Below are 11,168 nucleotides of genomic sequence, written 5' to 3'. Positions count from 1 at the left end.
AAAGATTAATCAATGACTTGGGTGCTGGGAGGGAAGTGGGAGAGGAGAAGCTGCTGTCAAGGTAGCACCTTGCATGGGAGGGAGTTAATTATCTGTGAGGGATTTTTGGTTAATTTATGAGTTCAGTAGCAAGAAATTAAACATGAATCATTGAGTTTCCTCAAACTAACTCTAACTAAGTGCGAACACTGAAGCATCCTGAGTGTTATAAAAACATCTAGCATTACCAAGTAGGATGCTGTTTTTGCACTGCACAGTTGTTTTTAGCTTTACAAAGCTTTTCAACGAGGTAGTGTTGTCCAAAGGCATATTACATTCATGTATATATGGGTTTCATTTCATGTCACATTTACTTGATATTGCAAAGTTTACTGCACAAACATATTTGATCAGTCACCAATTCGGGCTTAAAGGTGCTACATGTTCTCATTTTAACTTTTGAGATAATGTCAGGTAATCGATGGTAGTCTCCCACTGGAGCGCCACAACATATTATCTACCAAAGAGTATTGGTGATTATGGTGTCTGTGCTTCTGTTACATAATGAGTAAAATGACCTGAGGGCCAATCTGGGAAGAAAAAAAAGAACAGCCCCCAGTGGAAAAACAAAGGCACAACTGCAGTATGCAATAGTGATTCAACCTATGAAATAAACAGTCTGAAACAAGGATGAGATGACCCTGAGGAGGAATGTGTGCTATTTGCAAGTTAGATATCTTTTGAAAGGCAACTGTCAGTGTTTGTGTAGCAAAGACATTATCACATTTAGAGACTAATCAGGTCAAATTCAACGATGGCTCAACAAAGTGGCTGCCACTATCAAGAAATACAGTTCTAGATGATGAACATGTCAAAATAAAATGTTTTTTTTACTCTTTTACTCTCTCCACTTACTAAATTAACATTAATATGAATATTAACAGAACAACTGACAACATCACAATTTTATTAGTATTGTAGAGTCTTAGAAGTTTGAGGACAACTGAAAGCTTGGAAGAGAAACACTGCGCTTGTAAAACTTTTGAAGACGCTTAGGATTTGTGAAATTGTATTTCAACGTTTGCTGTCACAAAACATTGGAACCGCACACCTACACTCAGACTTAGTCTCTCTGTTTCTTACTCTTCTTTTGTTATTTGAGTCCATGCCCATCTCTTTGCTTGTCTCCTGTACCTGCTTTGAGGTGCAGTGAGGTGCTCGTGTTCTCTGTCTCATGTCAGCATCTGTCAAGCTGGTGGCAGAAATTTCTCCGTAGTTGTTGCAGTTGTGATGAAACTTCTCCCTGATGGATCCAGGATCCCATCCTCTCTATTTTTGAAAATGTAGGACTTCACTGAGGTTTAAGAGTCAAGGTCAGAATAATTAGGTCCAGTCTGCTAGCTGGTGCTCGTGGACTGTCCCACTTCACCCACATCTGTACGGTGATACTTAGCAGCAGTACCTGATAAGGAAGATGTGTAAGAAACATAGATATGCACAGATGGAGAGATGAGATCCATTTCTGTTTTTTTCAGTTGTGCCCCAGTAACTGCCGCTATTTTGTAATGCACGTACAATCTCAAAGGAAACGTGTTTTTTGTTTTGTTTTTTTTAGCAATATGTGCTCCAAGGTAGTAGACTTCTCAGCCAGTTTGTTTCAGTGACTGTCAATGTAAAGAAATGTGGATACTTAAAAGCTGACGATATATTTTATGACGGTAAAACAAGTATGTTTTTTCCTGTTTCTCGTATCTCTTGCTGCGTTTATGTCTGTGTGCACAGAGAGCTCGGTCTCCTGGGGTTTGTGTTGCTTGGATATGAACCACATTGTTTTTCTACTGCAACACCGCTGCTTGTCTCAAATCATTAGACACTTTGAATCATTAGTCATTTTTAATGGCTAGGTGAGTGTGTGTTCGTGTAGGAGTGAACGATCCTGTGTGCGAATGCCTCAGAGAATGAGATAGAAAGTGAGGAGTAGAAATTGGAAGAGAAGTCAACGAGAGCTGAAGATTTACTCAAGGCGCGCTTTGAGAATCGAGTTCTCCGTGATAGTGCTGAATGAGGCAAAGACGAGGAGCATTCGAGGCCAAGGCAGATAAGGAGACTGATGTAAAAGAGCTTTAAAAGAATTCACTAAATCACTATGGATTTACTATAAGTGTGTCTCATTAAATCCATAGTGGAAGTCTTTACTTGTACTCTGGGGCTCTGAAGATATTCCTCTCGGAAAAATCAGTTTGAATTCAGACAAGTCCAAGACAAACGGACAAAAAGAAGAGACAGACGTTTGAATTCTGTGTCTCAACTTATTTCTGTAGTTTTCAGGTTCTTGGGCTCAGAAGCTGTATTTAAAAAAAAGAAAAGAAAAAAGAAGTGCTTTCAGTTCTGGCTGATAAGGGTAGTTCTGTGTGGCACCTTTTATTTTAGATGCAACAGAGCCAGTAGAAAAGAGTCAGGGGAATCAGTCTATTATTGCTCATTCAGCTGGGAAATGGGAAAGTTCCCGTTTGGGAATGTCACACTTCCTCAGAGTTTTCAAAAACAGGCAACATCATAAAAGTGTGCTCTATTGCTGCTGTGACAACACAGAAGAGTGCCAAACAATCTCATTGTCATCCACATAAACCAACACGGACGAAATGGAGCTTGGGGGTCATTATTATTGGTACACTACATTTCTGTATGTTTTGATGTGCTGATGTTTTTAACATTTAACACAGCTAGCAAACGAGGTAGGCTAGGCTAACCAAGTCTGGCTATTTGATTTGATTTTCAGTGCAAGCACATGTTTTCTTTTCATGACATCAAATGACATCAAACCTACTTCTATGAGCTCTCAAAAACCTCCCACTTTCCTAGTGGGATATTCCCAGTTTGACAGACTTTCAGGTGAATCTTCCCCCTCCGATGTTGGGAATTCTCCCACTTCCCAGTTACTCATGAATAAACCGTTATGGGTCTATACACTTCTGTGAATGAACTGTGGGTATTAATCCTTCAAAATTCTGTTTGCTGACAGCGGCGAGATGTGTTGTCTGGTGAAGTTGTTAATTAATATTATTGCTTACACCTGTGCTTTCCCTGCTATGACATGTTTAAATGACTTCATTGAAATGCATCTGTGGGGAACACTTTCAACAGATGACTTTTTCTCTGCACGCTGGGTGTTTTATGCTTCACTTCCAGCAAGGGCCAGGATCATCCATGTAATGACTTTTCAAATTAATAGCTTGTTGCTCTAGTTCTTCATTTAACCCCAGGATATATAGGGTCCTTGAAGATGTTGCTAATGGGTTAGTTGCTTTGAGTTGGAAATGTCGAGTTGGGTGTTGCCACCAGCACATGCCACACTTTGTTTGAAAACATGTTGCTCTATTTTGTTGAAAATTCCATTGTTGTTTTTGTCCAATCCAAGTTCTTGTAGTCGTTGAACTTCATTCTGCCTGGTACACGTTGGAGTCTGATGTTTTTTTCCATTTGTTGTGAAATGCTGGAGGGATAGTACTGCATGAAACTGTAGTACATGGCAGGAGATGCAGGTCTCTCTCACTCTCTCACTCACTCACTCTCTCTCTCTCTCTCACTCACTCACTCACTCACTCCATTTTTTTTTTTACAGGCAAAGTTGCTACTTAAAAATTTTCCCTACTGACAAATTTACACCAAATTTGGTTTGGGTCTGTGGTTTTTAATTCGCATAACCATCTATCTATTCAAGTATCAGTTATTGTAGACCAACATTTGTCTTTTACTGGACCTTCACTTCATTGTACGTGTAAGCCTGTGAGAGTCTGTACAGATCGAGTACGTGTCTCTGTTTGTGTCTTTCTTTATTGCCATGTGAATGCCCCGCAGTTCATCAAGCCATCTGTAGATCTGTGGACCTTATGCTCAGTACAGCTAGATAAATCCTCTGTCCTATTTAAATGGACAGAATAAATGTTTTTCAAGTTGACTTTGCATGTGTGGTGTCTGTTTGTGTGGGTTTTTGTGCTTGACTCTGTGTGTATTTGAATACGTCTCCCTTGGAGAATATAACAATCTGAGATCGGGTGGTACAATCAAAGCCTTACAGCTCACACCGTTACCCTACTTTGATTGTAATGAGCATCATCTTCTGTCACAGTTGGACCATAATAGTCTTGAAACCAGACATCCTCCCTCCCTTTAGAGCACCCCTAGCACTGGAGCACGACATCAAGAGCTCCCAGAGCACTTTTTACCCCCTTTCTTAATAGGTCTTTAGTTGCTCTGATTAGGCACATTGCTGCTCACTATGTGTTTTTGTAGATTGTTTTCATGTTAAGAAAAATAAATAACCAATTAAAAGTGAAACCAAACGTAAAAATCTTGTAATTTTTTAAAATAAAAATCAAACACGGCTTCGGCCATAGCAGGAAGGTGTTCTGTGACGAAGCTCTATATCCTGACTGTCTGTTTCTCTCACTAATTTTAAAACACATCTGATACTGGCTCCAGACATAAGAAACAATTCCGGGACCCTTTTATTTCATTGGCCTTACTTTATTATTTGAAAAATAATTTCTACAGATTTTGAATTTTTGCATTCTATTCTAGTTATTTGGTAATATGTTAAATGAAACTTTTGGCTCTTCCTACAACCTAATTTACTGCTTAATGTGTATATCACAGTATAATCTCATATTAAAGACTGTATTCATGGTTCTGATTACATTGCTTGTAATTACCTGCCTTTTTCAGCCCATGAATGTGATCTAATTTCAACACTTTGATTTTCTCCCAGGCAAAATAGTCTTTCAATGGGCAGCTGAATCTTTATCCTGCTGAAAGATCCATTTCAGCATTTTTATGCTGATTCCCTCCAAATTTGCATTCAGTTACTTCAATAAATGCAAGTTCACTTACACCACTCTGAGAAAAACAGCCCCAGACTTTGATGTTCCCACCTCCATGCTTTACTGGACCATCACTGCAGTCTGTATTTTTCTGCCCTGAACTTTCTCCACCCAAACCCTATACCATCAGATCCATAGGGTGAACTCGTGCTTATTGATCTTATTTCCAATGATCTGTGAACTCATTTGTATCTGAAAATTCTTGTTAATCTCAGTCGTAATACTTCCTCCCCTTTCTTTCCTGTTTTTATTGGTTTTGCGCTATACTATATTCCAACCTGCTGCTGGTCTTTCTGGGTCTGCTTGTGCAGATATTATTCAATGCTTTATTTTTTAACCAATTGCGCAGGATGGAATATTTTTTTGGTGACCTGATAACTAGAGTGCAAACAAAAGATGCTTAACCTTTTCTTTGAGCTCACGTAATGCATCTTTGACATTTACCAGCTCTAAGATCCAGTTCCAAAGTAATCTGAAGTGGGTATACAGTGCATCTGGAAAGTATTCACAGCGCTTCACTTTTTTCACATTTTGTTATGTTTCAATACGTGTTATGTATGTATTATGTTTTGTTATTATTCCAAAATGGATTAAATTCATTTTTTTCTTCAAATAATGACAGTGAAAAAAGTTTGTTTAAAATTTTTGCAAATCTATTAAAAATAAAGAATGAAAATATAACATGTACATAAGTATTCACAGCCTTTGCTCAATACTTTGTTGAAGCACCTTTGGCAGCAATTACAGCCTCAAGTCTTTTTGAGTACGATGCTATAAGCTTGGCACACCTATTCTTGGGCAGTTTCTCCCGTTCTTCTTTGCAGGACCTCTCAAGCTTCATCAAGTTGGATGGGGAGCGTCGGTGCACAGCCATTTTCAGATCTCTCCAGAGATGTTCAATCGGGTTCAAGTCTGGGCTCTGCCTGGGCCTCTCGAAGACATTCACAGAGTTGTCCCGAAGCCATTCCTTTGTTATCTTGGCTGTGTGCTTCGGGTCGTTGTCCTGTTGGAAGATGAACCTTCGCCCCAGTCTGAGGTCCAGAGCGCTCTGGAGAAGGTTTTCATCAAGGATGTCTCTGTACATTGCTGCATTCATCTTTCCCTCCATCCTGATTAGTCTCCCAGTTCCTGCCGCTGAAAAACATCCCCACAGCATGATGCTGCCACCACCATGCTTCTCCGTAGAGATGGTATTGGCCAGGTGATGAGTGGTGCCTGGTTTCCTCCAGACATGATGATTGGCATTCAGGCCAAAGAGTTCAATCTTTGTTTCATCAGACCAGAGAATTTAGTTTCTCATGGTCTGACAGTCCTTCAGGTGCCTTTTGGTAAACTCCAGGTGGGCTGTTATGTGCCTTTTACTGAGGAGTGGCTTCCGTCTGGCCACTCTACCATACAGGCCTGCTTGGTTGAGTGCTGCAGAGATGGTTGTCCTTCTGGAAGGTTCTCCTCTCTTCACAGAGCAACTTTTTTCACGTTATAATTATGGGGTATTGTGTGTAGAATTTTTAGGAAAAAAATGAATTTAATCCATTTTGGAATAAGCATGTAACATAACAAAATGTGGAAAAAGTGAAGCGCTGTGACTACTTTCCGGATGCACTGTATGAAGTCAGTTCACACAGGTGACCCTATCAGAGTAACCTCGGGTGTAGTTCATCACATGAACCTTGGATATGTTCCACTAAATTTGACAATTAGACTTTTTATTATTTATTATTATATAATGTATTATTATTTATTAGACAATTAGAACTTATCCAAAAACTATTTTAATTGGTATGGTCATGCTTTCCCAAGTGACAACCATTTACATTTTTTTTTTTTTTTAAATATATGAAATAACCTTGTGATCCTCCAAGAAGTTTAACAGTCCAGAAACTTTAAGGCCACTGTTAGTAAGTAATGAGTGCGCTCAGTGCTATGGATTTTTCACTTCATTTTTGCATGAAAAAGAGCAGGTTCAGTTTTGTTAAAAATTACATTTTTTCCTTTTAGATCTTTTGCTCCCTGGGGAAACAAAACTGAAAATTTGTGAGTACTCGTGTTGGATTCTCATTATAATGAAGCCAAGTGTGATATTACTTCAGAAGTCAGAGGTCAGAAAGAAGCAAAGAGTTTTATCAGTTCCCCTGGAAACGCGGCATGGTTCAACAATTTGTGAGCTTTTTTTTTTTTTTTTTTTTAACAAAGATCAGTGGCTCACACTCAAAAGTGTTTTCTATGAATTACAGTAGGAAGACTGGCATTTGGTCTCTTGCTGTTTGGTAGCATAAGATGGCAAATTATATTTTTCAACATATTTTAATTCTGAAAAACTTTAATAAAGGCTCAGAGTTAGTTTTGTTCATTATCCCATGTGGCAAATATTACAGTTAAAGACAGACATCAAACCCTCTACTGCTGTCTGACAACATTATGCCCTACACCAAAATCAGTAACAATTATCAATATAACTAAATGCCACTAACACAACCATCATATTACAAGGTTTAGTTTAACAGAGCTCCAGAGATAGATGCCTGCTTGCTGATTGGAAAACAACCGTTCTCTTACAACAAATCTTAAATTATGCCATTTAATCGTAATGGCAGCATATTTTTTTCTTAATAAGAATCAAATTTTACATTCTTGGTTCACACAAATGAGGAATACTTACATGCAGTGCCAAAAACAAACTCGGGTGTAACTGGTCATTGTTGGGTAGAGAGAGCGGGACGAGTTCATATTCCAGTTGGGTTCCTATTCCAATTGTACAAATCCTTGGCTGAGGTTTCCCCAGCCTCTACAGCTTCTTGTTTTGTCAAGAAGTTGATGATTAAATGATAAGTGAAATTAGGCAGCTGCTGGAAGTCCTTAGACAGTTGCAGAATGTGGAGCTGCTTTGTGTCCTGATGTGATTTTGGAACCAATAGGATTTTGCAGTGTTTGTCTGTGAACAGGAGAGTGTTTGTCCTGGTGCTTTCTTTTTTTGTGAAGATACACATAAACAATAACCTTTCAAAGACTCTGGGGGTGCCTGCTGTCGGTGTAGTGCTTTTCTTCTTCTCTAAGAATAAACCATTTGTTTCCATTTATTTTTTTGGTTCAGTTTGCTGCAGACTGAGCTATCTTTAGTATCTTCAAGGAAATTAATCAACCACCAGTGTGAACCATTAGTGTGTAACAGGGGCAACTGTAAGTATGAAGTTGTGTAAATATGAACAGGAACTGTGAACAAATTGTTTCAGCTGTGAGAGAATTTTTAAAAGTATAATCTCTTATGAGTGAAATAATTTTTTTTTAACGTGTGTTGTTGAAATATTAAACAGGTGCCTAACCTGTCTCTGGAAAAGTGAGTGAAATAATCAAACTATATTTACTCCCAACATTCCTCTTTACTGACAAATCAAATATAAATAAACGGGTCTGAAGCAGTGACCGAATCTTTGCGTTTATCTGGTCAGTCTGTCACTTACTTTAAAGTTGAAATTGAAGCATTGCACAGTGCCAATAGAGAGCTCTTCTGGTTTTAAGAAATGTGCAGATTATGGCAGTCTGATACCTTTACAAAGACATGACGTGAGGATGAAATGGAGACCCACAGGGTTCCCTTTGCTGCCTGAATGCAACTGAAAGACTCTTCAGGTGAGGGTAGGTCTCTCCCCTGTAGCTCTACTTTTTCTGTGTTTGGGTGTTATCATCTTTGACTTGAAAGAAAACAGCCCGGTTCACAAAAGTGAATCTTAGAGCTGCCTTACACAAGCATTTTTCAGCTTCACCATGGTCCTTTTATTTTCTTATATGGTCAATTAATGAAACTGTGAGGTCATTTAGGAACTGTTTTGTGCTGTTAATTTGGCACAGGGCTCGTAGTGCCCCCTTGTGGGACCTAATGTAATGTAACTAAATGTTTAGACCCGCTGAGTACACCGTTATTTGTCTAACATGAAATTGTGTGAGATCTCAGCTTTATTAGAAAGGGAGGCGAACAATAGCTAGTTTACTAACATACGTCATTTAGGAACTGTTTTGTGCTGTTAATTTGGCACAGGGCTCGTAGTGCCCCCTTGTGGGACCTAATGTAATGTAACTAAATGTTTAGACCCGCTGAGTACACCGTTATTTGTCTAACATGAAATTGTGTGAGATCTCAGCTTTATTAGAAAGGGAGGCGAACAATAGCTAGTTTACTAACATACGTGGGCAATGTGCCTAGCCACTGTTAAGTAGTGCTAAAACCAAGTGTGGAGAAAAACTGGTCTAGTACAGATGGTCTACGATGGCATTTGCATTTGTTCCATTTTCACAGGTAACACCAGCCAGCAGGATTCTTATTTTTACTGCAGTAAAATAGTTGAAAAGGAAAATCCCATTAATGTTTAGCATTAGTGTTATAGCATCTGTACTACAATGCAAGACATCTTTTTAATTTCAATATCTGTTTTATTCTGTCAATCATGGCTTATTAACACAATTGTGTTGTCTATTATTTTTCATATTTGTTTATCTTGTGTGGTAGCACTTTGGGTCCATGAGGAACAACGTTTTGTTCAGCTGTATACTCTGTATATGGATGAATGACAATAAAAGCTAAGTTAAGTTCATTGGCAGATCCCCAATATTAAGGGGCCAAAAAACTTGGGATGAGGTTATCCTATATTTGTTAGTTACAGCTATTTTAATTATAATTACAACAACTATGTTTTGCATTTTGTTTAATGCAGTTATTTTTGAAATACTCATTCTTTTTATGGAGGCATCCTTCATTGTAGTACAATGTCATCAGTGTGCATGGATAGGAACAATGGCCTATTGTTGTATGTCTCATACTAATTAAAGAGAAGTTAAGTAGCAAAGGGAAGAGGGAAATAAACGGGCCATCTGGAGGAAGTCCAGTGGGTGGCAGACGGACAGAGACAGATGTGAGGAAATATGAACACATCAATCCCCACAACGCTGCGCAGCTCCACACAAACCAGGAACAAAATACTGGCAGCTAAACAAAGAGCCATGATGTGAAAATGTTTTTCATTCATTGTAGAGTTGCTCTAAATCTCATTGAAAGTCTGGCACAATATGTAATTGGTCTCGCTCTGTAACTATCATGCCACACCAAAGACTTTCCGTCCACTTTCTGTTAGCACACCGGTGGGGCTGAGTCGTTACAAACCTGAGGCCGGGCTGCTGGCGTGCCAACGCAGCTAAATCCTCAACATTTTAATCTGCTTAGCACACGTTTCAGTGGCGGACCGGTAGCACAAATAAGCTGGTTATTTGATGGAAGTGATGTTGTGTGTGTGTGTGTGAGGATGGTGTTGACTGACATCCGTAGCAACAGTATCTTGGAAACAGCCCGAAGTATCATGAAGAGTTTTTTTAAGCAGTCAACATGGTGGGAGGTGTTAAATAGTGGGAGAACGTACTGAGGAGACAAAGCATCTTTTGGGAGGATGAAAGCGGTTATTTGTATGTGATGGAGATTGTGTGTGTATGAGACAGAGTGAGCAGAGTGAGCGTGTGATTCAGATGGAGCTTTAAGTGTGAGAGGATTGAGTAGGCATGGGAATTTAGAGACGTCTAAAGGTATTAGGTGAAAATGGTACATTTCACCTCATTTTGTTTTACTCTGTCGCTCTCTCTCGCACACATCGAGGGGTGTGGCATGACCCTTCTTTTTTATTTTTAAAGAAGTTTAACAAAGGATATTATCTTTCTGGATATCTTTCAGAGGGGTGATGTGGAGGGTGAACTTTTCAGGCGAGGGAATTGAAAAGGGCAAAATTAACTTTGGCCATCAAAAGAAAAAGGCAGGAATGTGGGAAGCAGGAGAACAGGGTTTGATAAGGTCGCGGGGCATACTTTTGTTGCTGCGGAAATGATTCTCCAACTCAGCTTGCTGAAAAAATGACCACAGTTGACCTGATAGACATTATCCATGTATGTGGTGTGATTACGTGTGTGGATACTGCCTAAGGAAGGCGTATTAAAGGCGTATTGTGACCTTAAAAACACTCATCACCATGGCGGCAGTTTGATTGGAGTTGACTTTGTGCAACAGTCCGCCAATTTGCTCTGAACTATTAGTGAGTTTTCCTGCACTGTCTGCCTTTGTCTAGTTAAACTGCTTAAAATAGAAAAAGGATCTGACAGTTTTGGAAATGAAATATCACCGGAGGCTCCTCGATTTTCTTGCATCAAGCTCTATATTTAATTGGACTTTTATGTATTGTTTCTTCTTTCTCTCAGATCCATATCCCTAATCTGCAGATCTGTTCATCCCCCTTTCTTTTCTCGCCATGTGATTGTATGAGAGGTGGAGGTATTATG

The sequence above is a fragment of the Embiotoca jacksoni genome, unplaced genomic scaffold (genome assembly GCF_022577435.1).
Source record: "Embiotoca jacksoni isolate LCO1_2020_lvr unplaced genomic scaffold, fEmbJac1.0.p SCAF_8, whole genome shotgun sequence".
NCBI classification, from domain to species: domain Eukaryota; kingdom Metazoa; phylum Chordata; class Actinopteri; family Embiotocidae; genus Embiotoca; species Embiotoca jacksoni.
This window is presented reverse-complemented; position numbering follows the sequence as displayed.